Source organism: Chrysemys picta, chromosome 5 (genome assembly GCF_011386835.1).
Source record: "Chrysemys picta bellii isolate R12L10 chromosome 5, ASM1138683v2, whole genome shotgun sequence".
In the NCBI taxonomy this organism is placed as follows: domain Eukaryota; kingdom Metazoa; phylum Chordata; order Testudines; family Emydidae; genus Chrysemys; species Chrysemys picta.
Genome location: NC_088795.1, coordinates 114,500,968 through 114,526,916, shown reverse-complemented (window position 1 = coordinate 114,526,916; position 25,949 = coordinate 114,500,968). Strand labels below are relative to the sequence as shown.

The following is a 25,949-nucleotide window of genomic DNA, read 5'->3' as shown; positions in this document are numbered from 1 at the left end:
GAGCATACACTAATCATTACAAAACCAAAGGCATTGAACAGAAACAAACAAGGTGAAAAAAATCCAAGCACATTCCAGTTTTGTCACAGTGGATTTTTTATAGAGATCTCTTCAGGAAGACCTTTTTGACTACTAACCAAATGATCACCACAAGATGTAGTAGAAGTTAGCACTTCAGTATTCTGCTTACCAATATGTAACGCAAACCACAACATTGCAGATTTAAAGGACTTTATTATGCAGCTGAGAATGTTTAAATGTTCAAATTAAAATTGCAGTTTTTTTTTTTTTTTTTACAGTCTATGATATGATATTTATTGAAGCAGTAAAGAAATTATAGGCACACTACAGCACAGGGCACTGTTCTGTAGAATATTTGTATTTTACAGATACATTACACTAGAGAAAGGGATTTTGAACACAGAAACAACTGAGGTATAAAATGCCTAGCAGAAATGTCACTGATCACTGAAGTAACTATTACATTCAGGAGTTTGCAAAGATTTAGTTTTACTATCAGCCAAGGTTGCAACACTTTCTCTTTATCTAGAGTCACGATGTGCTTTCTCAGTAGAACCCGTACATTAAATAATATTAAGTAGAGTGAGAATGAAAGCACATGATGGTGTTGTATGGTATAAAGGTTTTTATCAGGAAGAGTTTGGGATGGCTGCATCATTCATTATTTTGTACAGGCCATGTATTTTACAGAAAAATATTTTAGAAATGCTGAGTGTTTGTAAAGTGTTCTTGCTTTTTTTTTGTTTGTTAATATATCCCTTCATCTATAAATCCCAGCTCCCTTTGTTACCATGAAACTAAATGGCAATGGGAGAAGTTGCACATTAGTGGGGAAAAAAGAAAACATTTCTCTGGTGAGGTTTCTTGGGGATTAATGGTAGCTGTTTGAAGCTGTTCAGCAGTTTGGAATGTGAGCAACAGTCCCAGTGGAAATGGATCAATGAACAGAGGGCAGAGTGCAGGTGAGGTGGTCAAAGGTGCAAATTTATCAAAGGTACATGCAATTTCACAGGGCTCCACAATTTATTGTGAATTAGATGGATATTACCACACAGATGTGATGAATGTGATTCAAATGAAGCAGTTCTTTGCTTTGGTTGAATTAAAGGAAACATGTTAAAACATCTTATCTTTATCATAGCTTTAAGATAAAGTCTAATGATACCTTGAATAACAGCACCACAGTTTAAGAAACCACAGAGAGCACTGATTGTATTTACAAATTATCGTTGTTGTAATAAAAACTGGATGTCACTACAAATTCATTTTGAGATTGGTGTTAAAAAGTGGAGTACAGACCATCTTCTGATTTTACAAACAAGAAGGAAGTGGTCATATAGTGTGGGATTTCATTTTAAACCCAGACTGGGCTCTACTCTACACCAGAGCTGGTCAGAAAATGGGTTTATCATGTGAACAATTTTGAGATTTTGACATGATTGGTCCCAAATCATGACAAAAAGCCAAAAAACTTTTTCATAAAACAAAATCCAGAAAAATAATTGTTTCAGGTCAATAAAAACATTTTATTTTGATACATTCATATTGTTTTGTTTTGATTTTGACCCTTTTAAAATACAGTTATATAAAATAAATTTTGAAAGGAAACATTTTGAAATAAACAATCAAAACTTTTCATTTAAAATGTCAAAACAGGATATTTTAACATTTTCTAAAAAAATTTCAAAATGAAATTCCATTGAAATAGATGTAATTCACTAAAAATTTCAGTTCTCAAAACAGCATCTCCTGATGGAAAACTGTTTTGACTAAAATCTTCCAACCAGATCTAGTCTAAATATCCCTTCATTGCAACAGTAAATGTTGCTATATGCTAGAATACCTTTTCTCATTGCCAAAGATCCTCAGTTTTCAACCTAAAAGATGTTCAGAGTGAATTTTGGGATGATGGACTCCTGAGAGGAGTATAGTTTTAACACAATGCACATCTGATGTGAGGTATAATTCACAAAATGGGTGATTAAAAACCAAGACTATGCAGAATTCCCTAGAAGGAACCATATTACATTGAAGCTTTCCTCTATGCTCTATTGCTTTCAACTAAATGTGAATCAATATTCAGCTGCCCTCAATAATCAAATTCCACCTGAATGTTTTGCACAGAATTGCAAGGGATATAAGATCTTGAAAAGTGAACATTTTTTAGGCTTACTCATCACAATAAACAAATCCCGGATCTGGGGGAAGTTAGAGCTTGGTGAACCGTCTTGCTTTTCAAAGCAACATATCAAAAAAGTCAATAGTGAATTGTAAGCTTAGTGAAGGAAAATTATGGCATTAAAAAAAATTTTGCTTCCTAATTATGCCATGGGTTATGGATGGATGAACCTCAAAAGGACTGAAATTCTGCTTCACTTTGGATGCTTTATTCAAAGCTTATCTGGACCTCCTGATTCTGAAATTTGGACTGGAATTCTAGTGAGAACAGGCTTCCCAGTCATAAATACTGTGGAAAGTCTTTCTTACAGTATTTTGGAACATATTGTTCCTGTTCCAGATAGGAGTAGGGAAAAAGTTATCCAAACAGTTCAGAACCTCAAAAAGATTTGATTCAAAATTGGATCTCAGAATGGCAAAGGCTAAAAGGCAGAATGAGGTGATCATTTTGCCAAACTGGTTTGGCCATCCCTAATCTGGACTTTTGCTTTCCAAGGCTCCATCTTACACCACTGTCATGAGTTATGTTCTTCAGCTGGATCAGGACTGACCCCTATGTTATGTAGCTGAAGCTGTCAGTCCCAGGATAATAGAGACACAATAAAAGTTTACCTAACTCACCTTGTCTCCCTGACAGCTATGCAAATTCATAACACTGTGGGCCAAATTCTCTTCTGATTTATACTCTTTGCAATCCCACTGCAGTCTTTAGTGAGTTTGCATAGGGCATAAATCAAAGGAAAATTTACTTATGGGACATCTAAATTTGTCAGTGGCAGAATAACTAGCCAGAAACAAAAAGGCTTTCGGAATATAGGAAGGCAGGGCCGGTGCTACCATTTAGGCAAACTAGGCGGTTGCCTAGGGCCCCAAGATTTGGGGCACCAAAAAGCAGTGCCCCCAATTTTTTTTTTTTTTTTACATCGTTCCTATGTCTCCTCTCCGAGCATGTGGTCGCAGCTCCACTTCTCCCGCCTCCCAGGCTTGCAGCACCAATCAGCTGTTTGGCGCCGCAAGCCTCAGAGGGGAGGAGAATTAGAGTGGGGGCAGCATGCTCAGGGAGGAGGTGGAGCAGAGGTGAGCTGGAGTGGGGAGCTGCCGTGGGCGCGAAACTTCCTTGCACCGGCCCTGTAGGAAGGATAATTATCCAGATATCAGTGGAGTTTCATCCACTTACACCTGAGCTGAAAATGACTCCCAAAACCAAAGTAATTAGGGCTGGTTGAAATTTTTCTGTCAAAACTTTTTTGGTCCAAAAGTTTGGTTTTCGACAAAACAATTTATCATGAAAAGTGTCAGTTTCCCCTGGAAAATTTAATTTTTCATTGGAGAAAAAGAAAAAAAAAAAAAAAACAGAGGCCCCAAAACCAAAATATCTCCATTCGGATATCCTGATGCAGTGCCTCATGAGAGCTGCAGTTTGGTTTCCTGGTGGCTCCATTCTGCTCTATAGGCTGGGCTCTCCAGCCAGACTACCTCTCCCATGTTGCATCACAGTCAGGGATTCCCATGATGCAACCACCTCCCCTCACCATGAAGGGAAACTATGGTGAATCATGGGAAATGTAGTCCAGCCTTACAGAGGATAATGGGATAATGAGGTGCCTCAGCTACAACTCCCATGAAGTACCACAGCACCATTTGCAAATGAAAATATTTTGGTTTTCATTTTTTTTTTTAACTGAAAAGTAATATTTCCCTCATTTTTATTGAAAGAGTAAGCAGGGAAAAAGGAAGCCCATTTTCTGACCCATTCTAATAATAAGTCATCCAAAGCAGGTTCAGTAGATGGGCTAGATCAAGACAATTACTTTCTTCTTTGCTCGGAGGTCCTCTCAGATGCACCGCCCATTTCCACAACTAAGGACTCTGAGTGGACATAGCTTTGGCAGAGATTAGATTCATGTGGTCACATGCATATAGCTATGTTGGCTGTATAAGAATCCTTGGCCTTTTAAAAATTTTATCTGGTGGGAGATGGCAGAATTTAATGAACCAGTAGTAATGTTCAGCATTATTGCTCCTGCTTATTGCTCCATCAGCCTGAAACCTCCGTGCAGCTATATTAATAAATATCTTGGTTATATCTCTGCCATATCAAGGTTGAAATACTTCCATACATCAGATGTTGACTCTTCAGGGACTGTGGCAGGGGTGCTAGTGTTCTTTAATTCGATGGGCCGAGTTCAGAGGTGAGTCTAAGCTGGTGTGACACACACTAAAAAGGCTGGAAGAAAGGATAAGTTACTCACCTCTGAATTTGGGCCACTAATATTAAGTTATTAATCACAAAGGACAAAATGAAAAGGTGAGACTAAGCTGGTCGAATTAGAGTTTGTCAAAATAGAAGGCAGTGGCCGCTTGTTTTTGTATAGTTTCCCCATTTCCCCTTGTCTATTTTCCTTGATTCTAGACTCACAATCAAACTTATTCCTCTCAGCTCTTTCCTAAATTATTCTTCACTGCCATCATACAACATAAATTTCTCACTTTTGTTTTAAACTGACAAAAACCTTTTGCTCTCACTGACTAAAGACACGTATAACAACAACAACTCTCTAAGACAACTTTGCTGCACTCACTCTCTCACGGACTGACCCTTGAGGGAACTGGGAGAGGAATCAAGAATTTAAAGTGGTTTAGGTACATTGCAACAGATCTGGGCGTGATTGCTCCTGGACTTGGTCTCTCATTTCCCCTGAGAGGCAATAATGTAGAGGTGACCTAGCTTTTGGAAGAGAATGAGTCTCTCACAATACCTTCTGCCTAATTTACACACGGCATAGCTAATCAGCAAAAGAGTGCTGATCCAGTCTAACTGGCCCTTGAAAAAACACAGAAGTCTTAAAATAAAAAGGAAAAAAAGGGTAGTGAGAATGTAAATAACTAGGATGTGAAGAATGCTACTGAGAAGAAAAGGATGTGTATTTTGGGCCTTTATTCCCATCAGTCCCCTTTTTAAGTATTGAATAGTGCTATTTAGGGATTCCCCCTTTCTTTCCTTCCTATTAGCATATTTTGTTGCATAAATATATGCCGTTTGTGCTGTACACAAACCCACTCAAGGTTATAGCGAGCACTCTGAAAGGTGCACACATGCTCATCCTAGCTGATGGCACTGCCCCTCAGTGGCAGCATAGCCATTTTTCCCTAGGACCAAGTCATTCCGCCCAGTTTGGTCTCTACCACTGCAGGTGTACCGAGAGATCTATCAATGTATTAATAACAGACCTGCTGAAGAACTAAATAAGCCAGCCTGTTTGCCATAAGAAGTGCTGAAAGCAGGAAATGAAAAGTAATGCTCTGTGGCATACATTGCATGTGGGTGCCTTGTGTATATTATGAACATGTGAGGGTTTTTTTTAATTTTTTTGACAAAGCAAGAAATAGGCTTTGAGGTTTGCTGTTAATTTCACATGCTTTATTTTTACCCTCTCTAAACACACACACCTAATTTGCTGTTGGAGTACAATATCCAGATCTTTAACAGGCATTAGTTGGACTATAATTGGAAGTACTTATGGAGAGCATTAAATGCGCTATTGGCCAAGTTCAGCCCTGGTGTAACTTCTTTGACTTTGGTGGAGTTTCACCAGGGGCTCAGTTTGGCCCTACATGCACCTATTACTACATTTCATGCTTACGCCTTAGATCAAATTTAGCCCTTGAAAAAGCAAGTGCAGCTGTACTGAAGAAATGGATGTACCCACCTACATCAGTTCTGTATTTGGGCCATGATGCGTCTCTCCACATGGTCATTTCACCTATCTAGATTCCAGCGTCTGAAAGAAGAGTTGATCAGAAGTTTTTTGATGAAATAGTTTAATCAGGAAACACGAGTTTGTCAAACTCAAAATATTTTATAGAGCTGTTTTGGGTTAGATGAGTTTTTGTTGAATCACAGGTAGGTTTCCATTGAAAACCTGCATGGTTTCCCGCCAGCTTGCCTGGTGGGCTGCTGGAACCCTGAGTCTATTTTGAAGCAGATATCATCAGTCCTGGAAGCCCCAGCTCAAGCCAGGGCTCTCAGGCTCTCTGCCACAGAACCAAGGCCCTGAAAGTCCTGGGCAAACTTCCCAGGTCCATGGCTCACGGTGTGGGCAGCCTGGGGGTCTAGAAGCACTGGGGTCCTGGGATAGTGTGCATGACCCTGGAAACCCTGGCCACTGCTAAGGAAAATCCACATCATTGTCAGTTTCACTGCTGCTATTAATAGTCATGAAACTGAGAAAAATCATATCAATTTCCATCAGCGGTGGCTGAGAAACATATTTCTGTTTGGAAGCATAGTGTGTTGCTGTTTCCAAAACAATTTTTTTTTGGAATTTCCGATTGGTGTGAAAGTTCAAAAGAATTCTTAGATTTCCAAATCAGAGCAATTTTGAAAGGCAGAATTGCCCATGAGCTAGAAATGTTATGTTTCAGGCTGCTCTATCTGCCAAGATAGCAAAAAGATCACCTAAAGCTCTGGGGTGAGGAATGGGGCAAGTAAAGAATTCTGTAAAGAGGTGCAATTATCATAAGGGAACTTTTTCTATCTGTATATGAGACAAATCTTTCTCGAGGACTGGTCTCAGATTATGGAATGAATTCCCACAGATTTCACCATCTTCTCCAAGTGCAGAACATACTTCCTTGAATTTGTGTTCTCAGAAGTTAACTGTGTGAGAGAGACACACACACACACACACACACTTACTTTAAAGGAAGTATTAAAACACTACACTGCCCACACAATTTCCCCTGGGAGAGGATGCGAGAGAAAGGGATAGATGTTGAGATGTCGCAAAATGTGCTACTGGAAGGTGCTCAGGTATGACCTTGATAAGGGTGGTGCAAGGTTGATTAAAAACAAACAAACAAAAAACAAACCAGAATCCCCAAAAGAAAACAAATCAACCTCAGTTTTTCCTTCAAAATGGAATTTAGGATGCAAACGACGGCTCCAATTTACAATCAGGTTTAGAAAAGTTACTGAAAAAAGTTGCACAATGATACATGAAATCTTTAAAAAAAAAAAGAATTACAGGTTAACTTTTCTGAACTTTTTCATTTCATATACTGAAGGCATTTTAAGGACCATAACATTGTTATGGTAACTTTTATGGAAGTCTTATTTAAAATGTTTTACTCACTGAATTAAAAAAGCCAAATACTCCCAATGCCCATGAATGTAAATTGTGAAGGTTTGGGCCAAAATGATGGTTCAGTGTTTGTTAATGTATGTGTTGTTTCATGCTGGGTCAGTGACCTCAGACTTCTTTTTAAGAACTGCCAAGAAAATAGTTTAAAAATGGTGGCACTGTCATTTGATATTAAATATCTGCAACAGGTTTAGCAGCTGAAACTGATGGGATTACCCAGCTTTCTGACCCCTGCTAAGTAAGCTGAACTAGGAGAGGGCTTTGTTGCTGATGGAAAAGGTGCCACCATAGCATCGCAAATCAAACACATTAGGATTTACTTTCTTGCCCCCGAGCTAAATGGTTGCTTGCTGCACTACATAAACAGCAAGAAAAACACTCTTGTGGCAGATGCCCTGACCTGTATGAGTTGAAGGCTACATAAAAGCTTTGAGAAAGGCCTAACTAAAGCTGATCACAGAGAAATGTTCCCCTGGAGACTGCTGTCGTCAGCAGTTTTGGATAATCTCTATCATATTAGTGACACTCATATTGTATTAGTGATTTACAGAGTTTCTAATATAACATTAAAAAGGCTAGCACAATGTGAGTTGTTTGCATTCCACATCTGACATCTTTATTCTGTAAGAGACCTTTCAAAACCACCAACAGAAACTGTTAATATTTTAGAAACCTTATTGCAATAAAAATAGCAGTGATAGAAGTCTCAACATTTTGTAAAAAGGCACTAAACCCAAGCAGCCACCAGAAATCATTAGGCTTATGGAAGTGTGTGTTCTAAGGGTCCACAATCACAGGCTAAGTTGCAGAACTACAAGAGCACAGGCTTTTGGCAAATTTGCTGTGAAATTCTCTCATTTTCCCAAAGCCCCTAAAGTTCTATGCAATTCCAGGGTGCCATTCAGTTATTAAAGAGAGGGTAATGCCAGCTTGTTTTTAGAAAGAGCAATGTTGTTCAGTGTTTTACAAAACAAATATTTAGCCGTGACCTCCTAATGGTGATGCATCAGGTTTTAGTGGTTAGAACAAGGCACACAGTGTCAAAATTCCTGGCTTCTTTTCCTGGTACTGCATTAATTCATTGTATAAATTTAGGCAAATCACTTAACCGTTTAGTACTTGAGTTTCCCCATCTGTAAAATAGTTATAACAATACCTACCTAAAAGGTGTGTCACAAGGCTCACATTAATAAATGTTTATACAACATATTGGTATCCTTAGAGGAGAGGTGGTGTAAAAACACAAAGCTTTATTTATGTATTAAGTGGCAATGGCTTCCAGTTAAAGTAGGCTGCGTTGGTTCAATTACAATAAGAAAGGGCTTGAAACTTTTATAAGACTTTGAACCAAATCCAAACCATTTCTGACCTTCAGAAAAAAATGTCGTCAACATGATGAGTCTTAAGACACGGTATGGGTTGGTTTACAAAATGTAACCCTGCAGTTCAGTTTGCACAGGCTAGGAGAAGGTTAACTTGAAGGACAGAGGTCCATGAATTTGAGCATCTAACCCATCAGCGGCACCCTTTCCCACAGCAAGCCATTACCCCTCACTGCAGGTTAGTGCAGCCTTGAGGCTACTCTAATGTGGGCTGGGAGCCAGTTTGGCTCCCAGCAGCCTGATAGAAAGGTGGTATAACTATATTACCACCCTAACTGTGACAAGCGCTGCACTGGCACAACTAGGAATCTAGCCAGTAATTCTGAACATGGTCTACTAGCCAACGTATCACCACATTACATCCCCATGACTAACACCAGTGCTCTCTTACACTTGGGAACAGAGTGCTGCCATGCAGATTGAAGGAGAGCAGTAGTGTACTAGGGGCCAAGCAGATGCATCTGCTGTTTAACTTCTTTGGATGACTATTTGATAGCCTTGCCTTAAGGACTGGGTGATAATACTTAGCACTTACAGTATATAGTGCTGGGAGTACAGTTACCTGGTGATGTATGTGGAAAAGAGCCTAGGCTGGGATTTTCAAAGGCAAATAAGGGAGTTAGACACCCCCATACCTTAGTCTTCTTTGAAAATCCCAGCCCTAGTTAGACCAGAAACATTTGACAAAGGAGGGTAAGTTTCTCTCTCTCTCTCTCTGTTTTACAGACCAGGAAACAGAGGTACAGAGCAGGTACACACCTTTCCTATGACTAGACAGCAAGTCAATAGAACCATGGACTCCTAACTCCCATGCCAATGTCCCATCTGCTAGACAACACTGGGATGCATTTAAGTCATAGATAATCAAGATCACCCCGGTAGATGGTTTGGGGGGATTTAGAGTCAACTGGGTAATTAAAGTGGGTAGGAACATGTCTACAGTATTTAATTTCCAGCAGTAGCCTCCAAAACCAAAAGCTACACTTTCTCATGTGATTCTCATGAGAAAGGAATTGATCCCCTATTGTTTTTCTTACATGGATTGCATATGACAGTACAAACACACAAATTAAGTAGATGCTTGGTATTTCCTCTTTCAGGAAATTAAATTTTCATAAGTTATTACCAAGTATTTTACTGAGCAGAATCTTGGATACCTTCCCTGTAGTGCCCCCCACCCTTGTCACTTTATTTATTTTTTGTCTAACCACTTTGCTGTTGGCCCATGAATAATGAAACTGAGCAATTACATACAAAGAATGCCTCCTGCCGCACAGCCTAGAAACTAATCGGACTGTGTTTTTCTCTTCTGCTTTTGAAAGTCTGTGCACCCTTGAGGGGAAGAAGGGGATGGTTGCTCTTAGCAATCAGGGTGAAAGGAACCATGGACGAATCAGAGGGAAATTTCACAGTGTTCCGGTTGCTCACTATGCCTAACCTTGTGACTGACTCTCGAAATAAATTTGTTAGTCTCTAAGGTGCCACAAGGACTCCTCGTTGTTTCTGCGGATACAGACTAACATGGCTACCACTCTAAACCTGTCTCCAAATGTGTTAGACCCTACAACTGTAATTGTTAATGAGGAAATTAAAATTAAACATCTGCATTTATATATGGTTCCATGTCCCTATAGCCTCCATTCATGAGCCGTGTAATTCTCCTGCTGCATCACCTCATGTAAAAACTGTTCAAAGAGACCTTGGCTAAATTCTGCAGAGCTGCAGTTGCAAACAGGGATGTGACTCTACTGACATAGCTTCCATGGAACCTTTTACAACTGTTCATTAACTTCAGCTCGACGACCGTCAGAATTATATTACGAACATAAAGGAGACTAAAAAAATGTGAGATGACTCATGCCATTTGATTTCTGTTGTGTCACTTCCCACTGCTTTGCTTTTTGTACCTCAAACAGGCTGGCAATCAAACAGACTATTGAGGTCACAGTACTGAAATGAATGGCAAGAGTTCAAAGTTGAAAATGCAGTTATCCTTCTCTGTGCTAGAAAGAATTACATGAGTAATTCACTGTGGCTATAACAGAAAACTTCTTGGAGTTTTTATTCTGGTTTGATTTGGCATCGGTTTTGTCTCTTTCTGGTTTGCTTTACATGCTTATTGTAAGTTTATGGTGTGGTTTACTACATCCAATTAAAAAAAAATCTATACTCTTTAAAAACAGACCAAATCACTCACTTTATGGTCATGCCTCATAGTGGAGCTGAATGCAGTTCTCTCATAGGCTTCTTTTCCATTTTACAGACATTCACTTCATCCAAAGACACAGCTTTACTTTCTGTTCTTCCAAAGGATACATAATTAAAACATTGTGTAAAAAAAAAAAATCAGTGTGTTGAGTGAAGAGGAATTTATGTTTTTCTTTTATTTTTCTGTGGGATTTACAAATCTTTATCCCTTCTATATTTTGGCGAGCTATCCAGCAAGTGTTTGGTTGCTTCTGAAAAAAATATATAGGTGTTTGCCCATATCCCTATTGGATTATCACCATAAGAACATAAACTGGAGCCTACAGCTGCTTGCATGGTGCAGGAAGCTTGCAATTGATCAGCACAGTCTAAATTAGCAGATGTTACAGAAGATACTGTACATGATTGTTGGGATTTACCAGGAAATATATTTCAGAAAACCAAAGCAGCACTCACATGCACAATACTTAAATTTGACACATGCTTCCTCATTACTATCTTTCCTCCAATATATTTTTATAGTTTTTACATTAATTTATATTTCAGTTTTTTTTAAACAAATAAATGTTTGGTGCATTTACTTCTTATAGTGCCTTCCTCATAGTATAGTCACTAATTCACTTTTCCCACCAATTAGCTACTAACTGCTCTTACTGCAAGAGGCCTGATCTGACAATGGTTTCACACCAGACCATTAACTTCAATGGAGTTACTATCATTTTACACGAGTAAACTTGGGAGGATAATTAGGCCCAGGTTCTTTTTACAGAAATGCAGGGCTGGAAGGGACATTGAGATATCATCAAGTCCAGTCCCCCATGTTGTGGCAGGACCACGTAAACCTAGACTATACTGACAGGTGTTTGTCCAACTTGTTTTTAAAAGCTCTTAAAATGATGGTTACTCCAGGACCTCCCTTGGAAGCCCAATCCAGAGCTTTACTACCCTTATAGCTGAAAGTTTTTCCTCAATACCTAACCTAAATCTTCTTTGTTGCAGATTTAAGTCCATACTTCTTGTCAGTGGACATGGAAAACAACTGATCCCTGTCTTTTTTATAAGAGCCCTTAAAATACTGGAAGACTTATCAGGTTGCCCCTTTGTCTTGTTTTTGTGTGCACATGAGCGCTTATGCCAGCAAAACTTATGTTGCTCAGGGGTGTGTTTTTTCACACCCCTGAACAACAAAAGTTTTGCCAACATAAATGCTAGTGTAGACATGGCCCTAGACAGTTATTCCCCATTATGTAGTTGTGCATTTGATTCTTCCTTCCTCAGTGAAGTACTTTGCACTTGTCTTTATTTAATTTCATTTTGTTGAATTCAGACCAATTTTCCAAGTTGTCAAGGTCATTTTGAATTTTAAACCTGATGCCCAATGTGCTTGCAACCCCTCCCTGCTTGGTGTCAGCTGGAAATTTTATAAGCATACTCTCTACTCCATTCTCCAAGTCATTAATGAAAATATTGACTAGTACAAGACCCCAACTAGATACGCCCTCCCAACTTGACAGTAAATTGTCATCTGTTTATTTTTAAATAAAGAACTCTGAACAAGCAAGGAGAACAATAAGCTATTATTTTTCAATGTATGTATCTGAAAAAAACACATTTATAATAACAATTTAGTGCATTTATTAGTAATAGGAAAAACTCATGACTAATATTGAGCACCTAGATGGCATGCATGGTCTCTCAGACTTGTAAATTAACACAGCTGTGCAGTTTTAACACCGTAGTAAGATAAACTGTATACTGTGGACACAACAGGTGCAACTCAATACCACTGAATTTCAGAACTTTACTTTCATTAGTAATCACCTTGTTTTTTAACTGTACTGCTGTCTACATGGTAGAATAGCACTGTAGTATATAAATCACTGTCCATCATTTCATTCATTGCTCTCAAGTTCCTAAGGGATACAGTGATGGAAAATGAATAAGTGAAAGGAAAGAAAAATAAAAAAATTCAGGTCTGTTAACACGCATAAATCCCCAGGCTTTTCTTCAGATTAAAGGCTCATGCTAAGGGGATAAAGTTAATCTTAAATTTAAGACAAGTCACTTTTCTTTTCTCCAGCACAATATTTTTGTACCAATAAATATACATTCTCCCATTTGAGACCCCCCAAAATTTTTCCAATGTTGAGTGCTCTGTGCAGACATTTTCCCCAAAATCCTTTTAGGTTACATTCATTCTCAAACTATTGGATCCTCAGAATAATCAGGAACACACGATAGTTAATTTTTTTCCCTAAGGGCACATGTATTCTACTGTTAATCAAAGTTTAGCACAGCCAGCCATCATGTAACCTTTGTTATAGAACACACAGGTTGTCAAAATTCTAAAGGCCAGAGATGTCTTAATAAACAATAGGAGTAGTTTTGGTTTAACTCACAAATCTAGATGAGATCAAAATATGAATGGTTCAGTTAATTTGTGCATGGAGCAGATAACTTTGGTTGCATTTTAATGCTCAATCCAGCTTCCCTTTTTCAATCTCTGTGGCTTTAAATATTCTCCCCAGCCATAATGCAGTGCAACCCATTTGATACATTAAAATTCATCTTTTTAGTGTTTTTAAACTGGAATTGGGCTCAAGCTGGATCTAGGTTTTGAACAACAATTCAGATCTGATTCTAGGTATGAATTTTGAGTCAGAGAATTAAGATCTGAGATTTGATTTTGAGCATATCAATGTCCTTTTCAAACTAGGGAATTTTAGCAAAAGATTCTTAACTATGCTACTGCTGGTTCACTTGCATTAATGGGCATTATAGGGGGTTTAATTGTCTCAGTGCTAAAAATGCAGGAAGCCAACAGAATATGTATTAGAGCTGGTCCAAAAAAAAAAAATCCCCACTGTTAGATTTTCAGCAGAAATTGTAAATACCAAAACTTTGTGGCTGAAAACCAAAATCTTTTCATTTGAAAATGAAGCAGCTTTGCCTCCTGGGAGTAGTTCAAGAGCATCTATCTTACATTCTGCTGTATGGGCTGGGCCTCCTGGTTGGACTACATGTCCCTGACGTACCATTGGTTTTCCCTGGCTGGGAAAGATGGGTCATTGTGGGGGTCCCTGGCTGTAGTGCATTATGTAAGGTGTAATCTAGATGGAGACTCTAGCCCATAGAGAGGAATGGGGACAAGAGGCAAACCTAACTACAACTCTCATGAGTGAAACTCTCCAAGTCAAAATATTTCTGTTTTCAGGCATTTACTTTTTTTTTTAATGAAAAAGCAATTTTTTTCCTGTGGAAAGCAGATTCCCCCCCCCATGAAAAATTTACTTCGGTTGAAAACCCAATTTTCCATCTAAAACAATATGATGGACAATTTTCAACCAGCCATAATGTTCATATTAAAGTTTCTAGTGGTGCTACCCCTAGCATGCTGAAACAGTGAAAGTACAGGTGGAAAATTTGGTTAAAATGTAAAGAAAGTGTGTTATACTGTACCTGAAAACACTTGACATAGTTAAATAATACACATATGTAGCTATTTTCCTCTGCTCTTACTTTACAGTTTCAAAAGTACAAGGAAGGGAAGAAAGCCATCTTTTAGATTTTATTTCAGAAATCAAGGCACATTGGTGAAGTGGAGGAATACAGGAAAGCTGTTCTAGATTGTAGGGGTTACAACGGAAAAAGCTCTACACCAAGAGAGGACAGACTATGTGAGACTAGTGCTAGAGAAGCAGAGCAATATTCTACTGCTGACCATTAGTCCTGGGGGAATTCTGCACCAAAAAAAAAAAAATAAAATTCTGTGCACAATGTTTTAAACTTATGCATATTTTATGTGTCAAAATAACACAATAAACACACCTGTTTCAATTATTTTGGTAATTTCAAAATACCTGTCAGCAAGTATATCTGTAACAATACAGACAAAAGAACATTCAGGAAATGTGTTTTTGACAAATAGATTCCTTACTAGGCATATTAATACAGAACTCTGAGTAATAATTCGTTTAAACTACAATATAGAACTGTATTTCCCACACCACCTCAGAAGCAGTGCAAAGGCTTGGGGAGGGGGGGGGGGGGGGGGGGGGAGTCAGGGCTTATGGAGAAGCTGAGGGAGAAGGAAGTAATTGCTGGGAGGGAGCCTGGATATGAACTTGGAGGGTTGTTGGGTATGTGTGGGAAAAGTATGGAACATGGGTTTTTTTGGAGGGTGGGGGCATGGAGGGCTTGTTAGGAAGCTTTCCCATGTAGACCCTGGCTGAGCCCTAGCCTCTCCCGTTCAGTCAGGGAGATCTTCCCCTGTTTCCATGTGTCCCTCCACTCCGACACCCACTCCCCCCATCCCCATGTGGCCCTGCACCCTCTCCTTATCCTCATGCATCCCTGAACATCCTCAGCCAGCCCCCTTCCCTTATGTGTCCCTGCACCCCCCCATCTGTGCCCCCACTCAGCCACCCCCCTTTCCTCATGTGGTCCTGCACCCCCCTATGGCCCTGCATCTTCACTCCCATTCAGTCCCTGCCTCAGTCTGTCCTCCCCTACTAGCCCTTATGAACCCCTGTCTGTAACCCCCCCCCCCCAGCAGCCCCATGTGCCCCACGCTATCTGTAACCCCATAGCCCCTGTCTCCTGACCTGCCCCAACAGATGCTGTGAAGAAGGCACTGCAGGCTCGCTCTCTTCCCTATGGTAGCTGGGGCTGGCCAGGAGTGGCTGCTCTGCTCTAGCGTTTCAGCACTCTCTGGTGGGCAAAAGGTGGAACAGCAACAACCCTCCAGCAGGTTATTTTCTGCAGGGGAAAAATATGCACGGCACACGAATTATGTGCACGTGCAGTGGGGCAGAATTCCCGCAGGAGTAGAACATGTATTCCTACCCCATCTAGTCCCATTGAATTCAATGAAATTTAAGCATATGCTGAATGAGGATGCTTTCCTGAACTGGGGCCAGAGTATGTGTACGTGATATTAGGTTTGGTTTATTTTAAATTTGTGAAACACCATGATAACTATAGAGGGTTCTAAATAAACTAATATATGAAATGTAATAATCCTAATATCTTTGTGAGAGAATGGAGAAACGGCCACCTGGCACAGCAGGGGTTAAAGAAAACCTTTGGGGTTAGCTGGCCCCATCCTGCTATACCTGCAGCCAATACCAGGCCTGGTGGGGGGGAAAAAAGAAGGGAGCCTAGCTCAATTGGGGGCTGACTGGCGAAGAGGCAGGAGCTCTCTGTTTGCCTGCCTGAAGGAACGAATCAGTGACCTTCCAGCCAGCACAGCCACTTGAGGCAAGTGAGCCTTTCCCTGCCAAAGGGAGCTTTCAGATAAGTCTCAACTGCAGGGCAAATGGACTAGCAGGGCCATGCCCCAAACTAAAGAGACTTGTAGGGAGTAGCCCAGAGAAACTGGTCTTGACCCCCTTGCCAGGAGGGAGACCCATCTCTGCTGTTTAGTGGTAGAACTACACAGGGCCCTGGGCTGGGACCTGATGGAGAGGGAGGGCCCGGGTCCCCCTAAACATCCCCTCTCATCTGATTTAGCCACTGGGCCACCTGCCCATGGAAGGCCCTATAACAATCTTCTTTAGGCTTTCCCCATTCTTAATGCCCCCTTCTGTTCCACTCTATTGAGTTCTTATGCAAAAAGTGTGTTTGAGCACCATTCCAACCTTCATGCCATCTTCCATGCTGACCCCTATTCGTGGAACAGCTTCCCTCATTCTGTGTTCTCAGTCATTTCCTTCTGCTAATACAAATCCTTCCTAAAAATCAACTTCTGCCATGTTTCCTATGGGATGTGACATCCTAGAAAAGAACAAAAACTGATGTCACAGAACCTCCAAGATAATAGTAGGGTTTACTGAGTAGCCATCTAATCTTGCTGTAATCTTTGTCCTTCTCCTAATTCTCTATGTTTTTGTTCTAGGACCCTTACATGTTGTGTCATATCTAACATATACCCTGATCAGGACACAGTATATGGGCACACTGATCCCTTTCATCCACAATGAACCATATCAACAGCAGGAGACAGCATGATCTAACGGATGGGACACTGCAGTGGGAGTCAGTCTGGATTCTAATCCCAGCTCTGCCTATGACCTTGGACAAAACACTTTACTTCTCTGTTTCCCCTCTGACCCTTTGTCTGTCCTCTAAATGCTTATGCAAATACTTCATTTATGTATGCAAATAGCCTCATTAGAGGCAATAGGACAACTCATGCATGTAAAGTTAAACGTGTGTAAATCTTTGTTGGATCAAAACCTTAGATTGCAAGCTCTTCGGGGCAAGGTTTGTGCCATTGCTTATTTCTCTAAGCTACTTAGTACATGTTTGGGCACTCAAAAATAATGCAACAGTTAATGAATTAATAAAAGGCTATAATGCAGCATTATCCCAAGGCACAACAGCTTTGCAGATTCTCACATTTATAAACATTTCATTCCTTGCTGGCTGAGTGACATTGTTGCCTTTTGTGAGCTTCCCCCCACTCCTGCATCACCAGCCTAATGGGCACAATCAGGCTTTTGCCAAAAAAAAAAAAAAAAAAAAAAAAAAAAAAAAACACAACCTTGTCTGCCAGATAAGCTGCTTCCAGCTTATAAACTTTGGATGACTTTTTAACCAAAGGAATAAAAGTTTGCCATCAGCCAAGATTTTGTGGGTTGATTAACAACTTCATGGCTGCCTCACGTTCTAGCTGCATCTGTCAAAGTGCACCTACAATGCTGCCCAAGTAGCAGGGCCTGAGCCAAAATCCACTGAAGTTAATAGAAAGGCTCCAGTTGGCATCAGTGGACTTTGGATCAGGGCACCGGGGTCCACTGTGGATCCAATGACATGCCAAAGGTTCAGAAATATGATCCCACAGCCAGGAGAAGGGAGGACAAGCAATGAGAGTCCAACATGACTGAGGAGCTGAGTTAAATCTCCTGAGCATGTACAACTCCCATTGACGTTACCAGGAATTACCTGTGTACATTCACAAGGAACTGAAGAGAATATAGATCCATAAACCTTCTAAGAGAAGATGGAAACATTTGTAAGCTTAAGTCACTTTTGCTATATTTTATTCTTGGTTCTATGATGTGTGCGCTAACTCCTATATGCCTATCTTCTACCCAAGAATGTTCTTGAATCTAGGATCCCAATCTGCAAGAAGCTTTTCAGAAATAAACAGTATACTGCAGAAAGACTTAACATGACGTGGGGATTCAGGCACGCACTGAAGCATGTGCCCATTGACTTCAATGAGACAATTATTTTCCTAAATAGGGACTTAAATGTCTGCAAGTGGCCACGTAAGGATTGAGGGCTACTAATACAATTGTGGTTGATACTCAAAAGTTTGCTAAAACTGTGTATAGCAGCTCTCCTCCTCCTTTGGCACTCCTGCTGGCAGCCACTCTGGTCTGCCTCTTCCTAGGACTGGGCCTGCCAGCCATGTCACTTTTAGACCTGCCCCTTCTGGGGAAACTCGAGTACAACACACCAATGGGCTGGCAGCTTCTTGCTAAATGTTTGGCCCAAATTTAGGCCTTTTTTGGTCTGCCAGTCCTTGGCTCCAGGATCTTCACCCTCACACTAGGTGGGCTAATATGGAGAACCCAGGCCTGTCCTATCTCTGGGCTCCAGCCCAGGGATGCTGTATGAAGCAGATGAGTTCTGTTTGATCAGACCCTCTGCTGTATCCCAGCGTTGCTTCCTACTGTGACCTGAAATTAGGCCTTTCACACAACCTCTTCCGAGGCTGACTGTTCTGTAGGTCCCAAAAGAAAAAAACCAAAGTAGATATAAGAAGAGAAACACCATCCTACCCCAGGTCTGCCTGCCCCAAGGAGGTTCAGACATTTAGGAGTCTCTAGTTAGGCATCAGCCCCTGCTGTTTTTTCTTCTGTGGTGGCTGCAAGGCAGTCTCTGGTTAGGCTCTAGCCCCAGCTTGGCTTTCCTTCACTGCACTAGCTCAAGAGATCCATTCCCTCTCCCAGGCAGCCACCACTTAGCTGGGCCTTTCCTCTTACCTCCCTTCTTCAGGTTTGACACCTTGCACAGGTGTAGCAGGGTGGGGCTGATTGACCCCACAGGCTCTTATTAACCCCTCTCAGTCACAATGGGGTCTGTATAACCCAGGGGTCGGCAACCTTCTAGAAGTGGTGTGCCGAGTCTTCATTGATTCACTCTGATTTAAGGTTTCGCGTGCCAATAATACATTTTAACGTTTTTAGAAGGTCTCTTTCTACAAGTCTATAATATATAACTAAACTATTGTTGTATGTAAAGTAAATTAGGTTTTTAAAATTTTTAAGAAGCTTCATTTAAAATTAAATTAAAATGCAGAGCCCCCCTGACCAGTGGCCAGGACCCGGGCAGCATGAGTGCCACTGAAAATCAGCTCGCGTACCACCTTTGGCACGTGTGCCATAGGTTGCCTACCCCTGGTATAACCCATTGCAACCACACCCTTATTTTTTTATGAAGTTGGCCTCAAAAGGAAATGTGAATTGTTTAGAATTTTGCATCCACATCTACTTTTCATTGATTCTTCTATTTAATTCTATTTTCTGTGCAGCAAATCTCTTAGTCCATCAACATTCTCAGGCATACAGTCATATTATTACTCAACATTTGCATAGCACTTTTCAACTTGAAAGTCTATACTGTATATATGGAAGGCAACATGGTCTAGTGGACAGAGCACTGGACTGGGAGTCAGGAGACACAGGGTCTAGTCACAGCTCTGCCACTGACCTGCTGTGTGATCTGGGACAAGTCACTTTACCTCTCTTGGCCTATTTCTATTTAGATTGTAACCTCTTTAGGGCAGAGATTGTCTTTCTACTAATATGTTTGTATATTGCCTCTCAACTGGGAGCTTTAAGTGCTACTGTAATACAAATAATATCCCCTAATAAATTAATCTCAAAACATCCTTATGAGGCATGTACATTTTACTAGTGTCAGTATTTGGATGAAGAAGCTAAGCAGAGTGGTTGAATGTCTTTCCTAAGGCCACAAAACTAGTTAGTGTTAGAGCCAGAATTAGAGGTAAAGACTTCCAGCATCCAATTCTGTGTTCAGGCCATTGCTCTACACCAACAATTCCTGAAGTCTTGCAAACTTTCTGAGGTTTATCTAATAGGCACCCTCTTCCTGGGAAGCTTGACTGGAGCCTCTAATGATTACCAAAGACAGTAACTCTACAGAAAGCAATAAAATAAAATTCATCTCAGAGGTCAGATTAGTGGGATACAGCCTCTGAACATGTTTGTTGTATTTGGAATTGGCCGCCACAATATCATTCACATTTTAAAACTGGGCTCACTATGTTATAAAGAGATAGGAAATTGCATGTTGCACTTTTTGAAGATCAGAGCATGCTAGAACATAATGAGAACTTTTCATATATTGTTGCGCCAGATCTAGTCACTGTTTTCAACATCACTTTGATGGTCAGAGTCTTGCTATCAGAAATAAACTGTATATGTCATAGCATTGTGGATTTATATTGTGTATATTTTCTATACACTAATTTTACTGGCTGAATTCAGCCAGAAAAACAAAAACAGAGAACCCCTAGCACTATTAACTTGCTAACAGAAATGGTGCCAAGGAGGATGTGTGCTCAGATACAAAAGCAGAGGAGGGGAACCTTTTGCAATGCTCAAAGGTAATACAGGGAGATTTTCTGGCCTAATTTTGATGTATAAGATTTGTGCATTCAACTTAAGACTCAAGCCTAAATGCACAAAAGGAGTTAGGTGCCTAAGTCCCAGTTTGGGGATTGCTATGATACACTAACTTCCACCAAACCCAGTAGGCACCTAAACTTACTTGGTGCCTAAGTCTTTGCAGTAAAAGTTCCCTAGGTGCCTATGTTTTAGTCTCTGGAATGTAGACTGCTGCCTCTTTCCAGGTGCCTATTTCCCACCTCAGCCCCAGAGTGATTTGCAAACCAGGGGAAGGTAGGCATTTGGCCACCTACGTTGCATGCAGGGGCCCAATCCAACAGGCATGTATGCAGAGGCCACCTACTGCATCGGGACCCACAGGTAGGTTCACACAAAACAGCTTGTTGGGAGGAGGACAATGACAATTTTCCTCACATCTGTTAGCTCAGTGATTAGGGTACACACCTAAGATGTGAGAGACCTCCACTTCAAGTCCCTCTGCCTGAGGGGGAAAATGGATTTCAACGGGAGTCTACCACCACCCAGGTGAATGCTCTATTGGGTTATGGGATATTCTGACACGAGGTTTCCTCAGTCTCCTGTTGAAGTAGTTACACTCTGGATAAATAATTAAAGACCCACTGGAGCAAGGGGACTGGATCCTAGCTCTCCCACCTCCCTGGTAAGTGCTCTAGTCACCAGGGTACAGAGTCATTCTCATGGTTGTGCTCCCTGTTTCTACCTCCCTGCTGCTGCAATGACTCTTTAAGAGGGGAGAGTGAGGAAAAAAAGACATGCGAATGACTAATCTGATGGTCAGAGCACTCACCTAGGATTTGACAGGGACCTCCCATCTCCTTTCTCCCACTGAGACAGAGCAGGGACTTAACTGGGGGGGGGGGGGATCTCCATATGCCAGCTGAATTTCCTAACTACTGGGCTAAAAGTTATGAGGAAAGTTGGCCCATTCCCCAGGTTTTTGCTAAAACACCATAGGCACTTAATGCCAAGAGAGGGTTTGCAGCTGAGACTCCCAAGCAGAGCTAGGCACCCCCCTGCAGCCTGGCTGTGGGCACCTCTCTCTGAATGATGCGAGGTGTAATGCACATCCGTTGTTGGTAGCTCCCTCCTAGCATGCTCACTTTTGTGAATCACAGTCTAAGGCACCTATCTCTTCCCATTCATTGTATAGGACAGGGGTGGATGTAGCCTCTCAATTCAATGAGTGCACCAATCCTGGTTACCCATGGTGACAAGAGAGACCCTGCCTGGGACGTGGTGAGAGACGCCGCTCTGAGCAAGGAGAGGCCCCTTCCCATGTTCCTAAAGACTAGGCTATGCAGGGTCATTGCTGCTGCCAGCCTGCACTCCCCCCATGCACCCACTCGCAGATACTGCTTTTCGGGCCTCCATAGAGGCACACAACTCAGACGTCATCATGCAGCAACAAGGCTGAAAGTGGTGACATGACCACGATGAAGGGTCTGGCCTATGGAGCTGCATGCCCCCATTCTCCTCTTCCTCCTCTCCGGGGAGATGTTTTTGCACCCTTGGTTTCATGATTTCTGTGAATGCAACCGAACCCATGAACCCCTGCTCAAGGCACCCTGGTATAGAAGATTAGGTGCCTAACTCAGGCTTTGTGAATCATAATGATTTTCTAGGTGCTTACAAGCTAGGCCTGGTGATAGGGTTGCCAAGTTCTGGTTTTCGACTGGAATGCCCGGTTGAAAAGGGACCCTCTGTTGGCTCTGGTCAGCACTGCTGACCGGTCCGTTAGAAGTTCAGTTGGTGGCGCAGTGGGGCTAAGGCAGACTCCCTGCCTGCCGTGGCTCCGTGCAGCTCCCGGAAGCAGTGGCATGTCCCCCCTGTGGCTCCTACACGTAGGGGCAGCCAGGAGGCTCTGCACACTGTCCCCCCCCCAGCTTTGACTCCTCAGCTCCCATTGGCCAGGAACCATGGCCAATGGGAGCTGTGGGGGTGGCGCCTGCAGACAGGGAAGCATTCACAGACACCTGGTTGCACATCTGTGTAGGAGCCACACCAGGGACATAGCGCTGCTTCATGAAGCTGTTTGAGGTGAGCACCACCCAGACCCTTGCACCCTTGACCCCCTCCAAAGCCCCAAAGCCCTCCTCAGCCCTGAGCCCCTTCCCATACTTTGAACTCCTCAGCTCCACTCCCCAGCCCACAGCCCCCTCCTACATCCCAAACCCCTCATCCCTGGCCCCAAACCAGAACCCACACCCCCACCTGGAGCCCTCACCCCATCTTGCACCCCAACCTCATGAGCCAGCCCAGTGAAAATGAGCTAGAGAGAGGGTGGGGAGAGCAAGCAACAGAGGGAGGGGGGGAATGTAGTGAGAGCAGGTGGGGCCTTGGAGAAGGGGCGGGGCCTTGGAGGAGGTGCAAGGGTGTTTGGTTTTGTGTGAGTAGAAAGTTGGCAACCCAACTGGTGATGCTAACTGTCACAATGCCTAACTCCATTTGAATGCCAGCCTTCAAACTTCAGGTGAAAAGAAATACATACAGATACAACCGTGCAAGTGAGGAGAGGGAAACTTAGGCCTTGGCTACACTTACCCGCTAGTTCGGCGTCTGGCAATCGAACTTCTGGGTTCGACTTATCGCGTCTAGTCTGGACTAGTCTACTCCAGCTCGGCGAGAGGAGTACCGCGGAGTCGACGGGGGAGCCTGCCTGCCGAGTGTGGACCAAGGTAAGTTCGAACTAAGGTACTTCGAACTTCAGCTACGTTATTCACGTAGCTGAAGTTGCGTACCTTAGTTCGAATTAGGGGGGTAGTGTAGACCTGGCCTGAGAAGTAGATCATGAGGAAAGGAAAATACACTGAACCTTAAACATTAATTTGGGTACATCAGATTTCTAGCTACCACCACCCCTTCTTCCCCCTCCACTTCTGAAGTGGCTTCAGGGGGCAAGGGATGCTATAGGGCCTCCCTCTTGAATGGAGAGCAACCCATAGCTAGAGGAACCCCTGGGTGTGTTTTTGGAATGTGTACCAGGGTATTTTTCATTCTTTTATTTAAAATAAATGATGAATGGTAAAGATAGCTGAAACTTCCTTTTACCTACCTTCCCTTAATCGTTTGCTTCCATGCTTTTAAATGCTTAGGATTGTTGTTGCTGGGTTTGTTTGTTTGTTATCATAATGGCCCTTGGCATGTGTTTCAACTTTAATGACAACTTAAAGGCATCAAAGTTTTCTGTCTCTTAATTTCCATGACCAAAGAGGAGCTAGCTATGCAGTGTGAGCCAGTTAGTTTACCACTACTGCCTGCGACCTGTTAGATATGCATAAAAGCACACACTATTAAATGTTGCCTATCATTACATTGACCTTAGCAGTAAGGCACACTGCTGCTAGAATACTCATGTACACGACCACCACGATAGTTGCTTGGCAACTGTAGCGCCTTCTCCACTTACTCATAAGGCACTAGATAGTAAAATAGTCTCCCAGTAAAACTTCAGCTCAGTAATCTCTCATACCATTACCAGCAGAGAATAACACGTATCTGCAGTGGCTTAGTGCTATCTCTAAACAACTGCCTGAAGACATGGTTTATTTCAAACAGGAAAACATAATTTCTAAGTTTCAACCATTGTCTGTAGTCTATTAGTTTAAGTGTGCTGTGAATAAATGAGCAGATTCAACATTTAAGTTTCATTATTATTTGTTCAGCATCACCACAGTATTTGTTAAGTACTGCCAAAACACCAGGCATACTAAATTCCAATAAACATAACTCTTCACCCCTACCCAGGCTCTCTCCGCCACAAACTAGTCATCCCTTCCCAGGCTCTGCCAGGTTGCCTTCCCGCTCTTGGGAGGAGCAGGGCTTCCTCCATATAGGCCCAGTAACAAATTCAATAGTCCTTCTCCCCCTGGTGTCAGGGTATTGCTGCACCACCTTTCCTAGTGAATGAGCAGAGGAACCCCTACCTTGTCTCTGGGTTACTGGCTGGAGACCTGTGGCAAGAAGCAAAGGTCTGCTCCCTCAGATTCATTGATGCCTCCCTGGAATTCTTCCTATCACAGCCTTCCTTGAGGCCTTTTCCCACAGCCCCTCCCTGGGCATATTGTCCATCTGCTTCTCTCTAAGCTGCTCTTCACTCTGTAACAACCACTAAATGACTGCAGAGCTCTTCCCCCCCTCTCTCTATAGCACTCTTCTCTTTTTTGATGGCAAAGCAGACTTAACTGAATAGTCTATAGCCATCAACAACTATACTTCCTAAATACTTAGCAGTTTATATTCTCTCAGGTTTCAGAGTAGCAGCCGTGTTAGTCTGTATCCACAAAAAAGAAGAACAGGAGTGCCACAAGTACTCCTGTTCTTCTTATATTCTCTCAGTCTGCCCTGTGTCCTTCAGGTAATGTAACAAGGCCTTTCTAATACTATTCCACTTCTCTGATATTTTTACTAAATAACAATGCAACTTTTGTTGTCTTAAGACATTTGAATTCCTCAGAAAGCTTTCCCCTCTTTATCACAGCACTTACATACCTATAAGAGGTGATCAATTGTTTTTTCCACCTTACAGAGCACACATAGTCCATCTTTGTGTCTATTTCTTTTAAAAGGATCTTTGTTTAAGCTTGTCACAAGGTCCACTTACCAGGAACAGCATCACCTGCTGGCCATCTTGGAGCTTAGTTCTGCCAGCTTGTGCTCTCCCTCTGGTGTTGTCTTCTCCTGTCTTGTCTCACTCTGCTGCCCCGCTCACTCCCAGGTCTGCAGCTTCCTTTCTGTGGCTTGGCTTTCTGGCCAAGGAATTCACAGGTTTTCCAGATCTGCTAGTTGGCATTTCTAACACCCTTTGCCACTCTCCAATGGCTAGTAGGGGAACACAGGCCTGCCCTCTATAACCCTATAACAAGCAGCCACTTTCCCTGTGCAGTCCTACCCTTTGTCTCTGTTTCCCTGGTTCTTTCTACATCACTGGCTCCCACCCTCTTTGGGTTTGCCAGCCTCCACTCCAGGAGTGACTTCAGCTTTCCCCTGCAACAGCCCCACTGTATGCAGCCAGCTTACCTGGCTTTATACAGGCCCCTCCTGTTCCTGCACAGGTGAGTCTATTCCTCTAATTAAGGCTTTTTTCTTAGCCTCCAATCTACTAGGTTAATAGGCCCACCTGGCCTCCATTAGCCCCTTCCACTCCTGTGTGGGGTGAACACCCCATCACAAAGCAACAATGGCCAGTTAGTATTCTAGACAAAATCACTTCATTTTTCTTACCCAGGCCCTGAAGTATCCTCAACTCTCAGGCACAATTCAAAAAATCTTCTTCTTTTTTTCCCATTACTCCAAATTTTTTTGCCATTCCTCTTTTACGTTTTTTCTGTACTAGG

At 42.1% G+C, this 25,949-nt stretch overlaps 1 long non-coding RNA gene across 1 annotated transcript; it reads right to left on the bottom strand.

The window, feature by feature from the left end:
• Positions 1 to 284: 284 nt before the first annotated feature.
• On the bottom strand, positions 285 to 25,949 carry LOC135983766 (uncharacterized). Its single transcript, XR_010601544.1, has 3 exons — positions 25,217 to 25,949; positions 5,910 to 5,981; positions 285 to 4,426 (listed from the first exon to the last, which is right to left on the bottom strand). It is a non-coding gene; the product is annotated as an uncharacterized LOC135983766 (long non-coding RNA).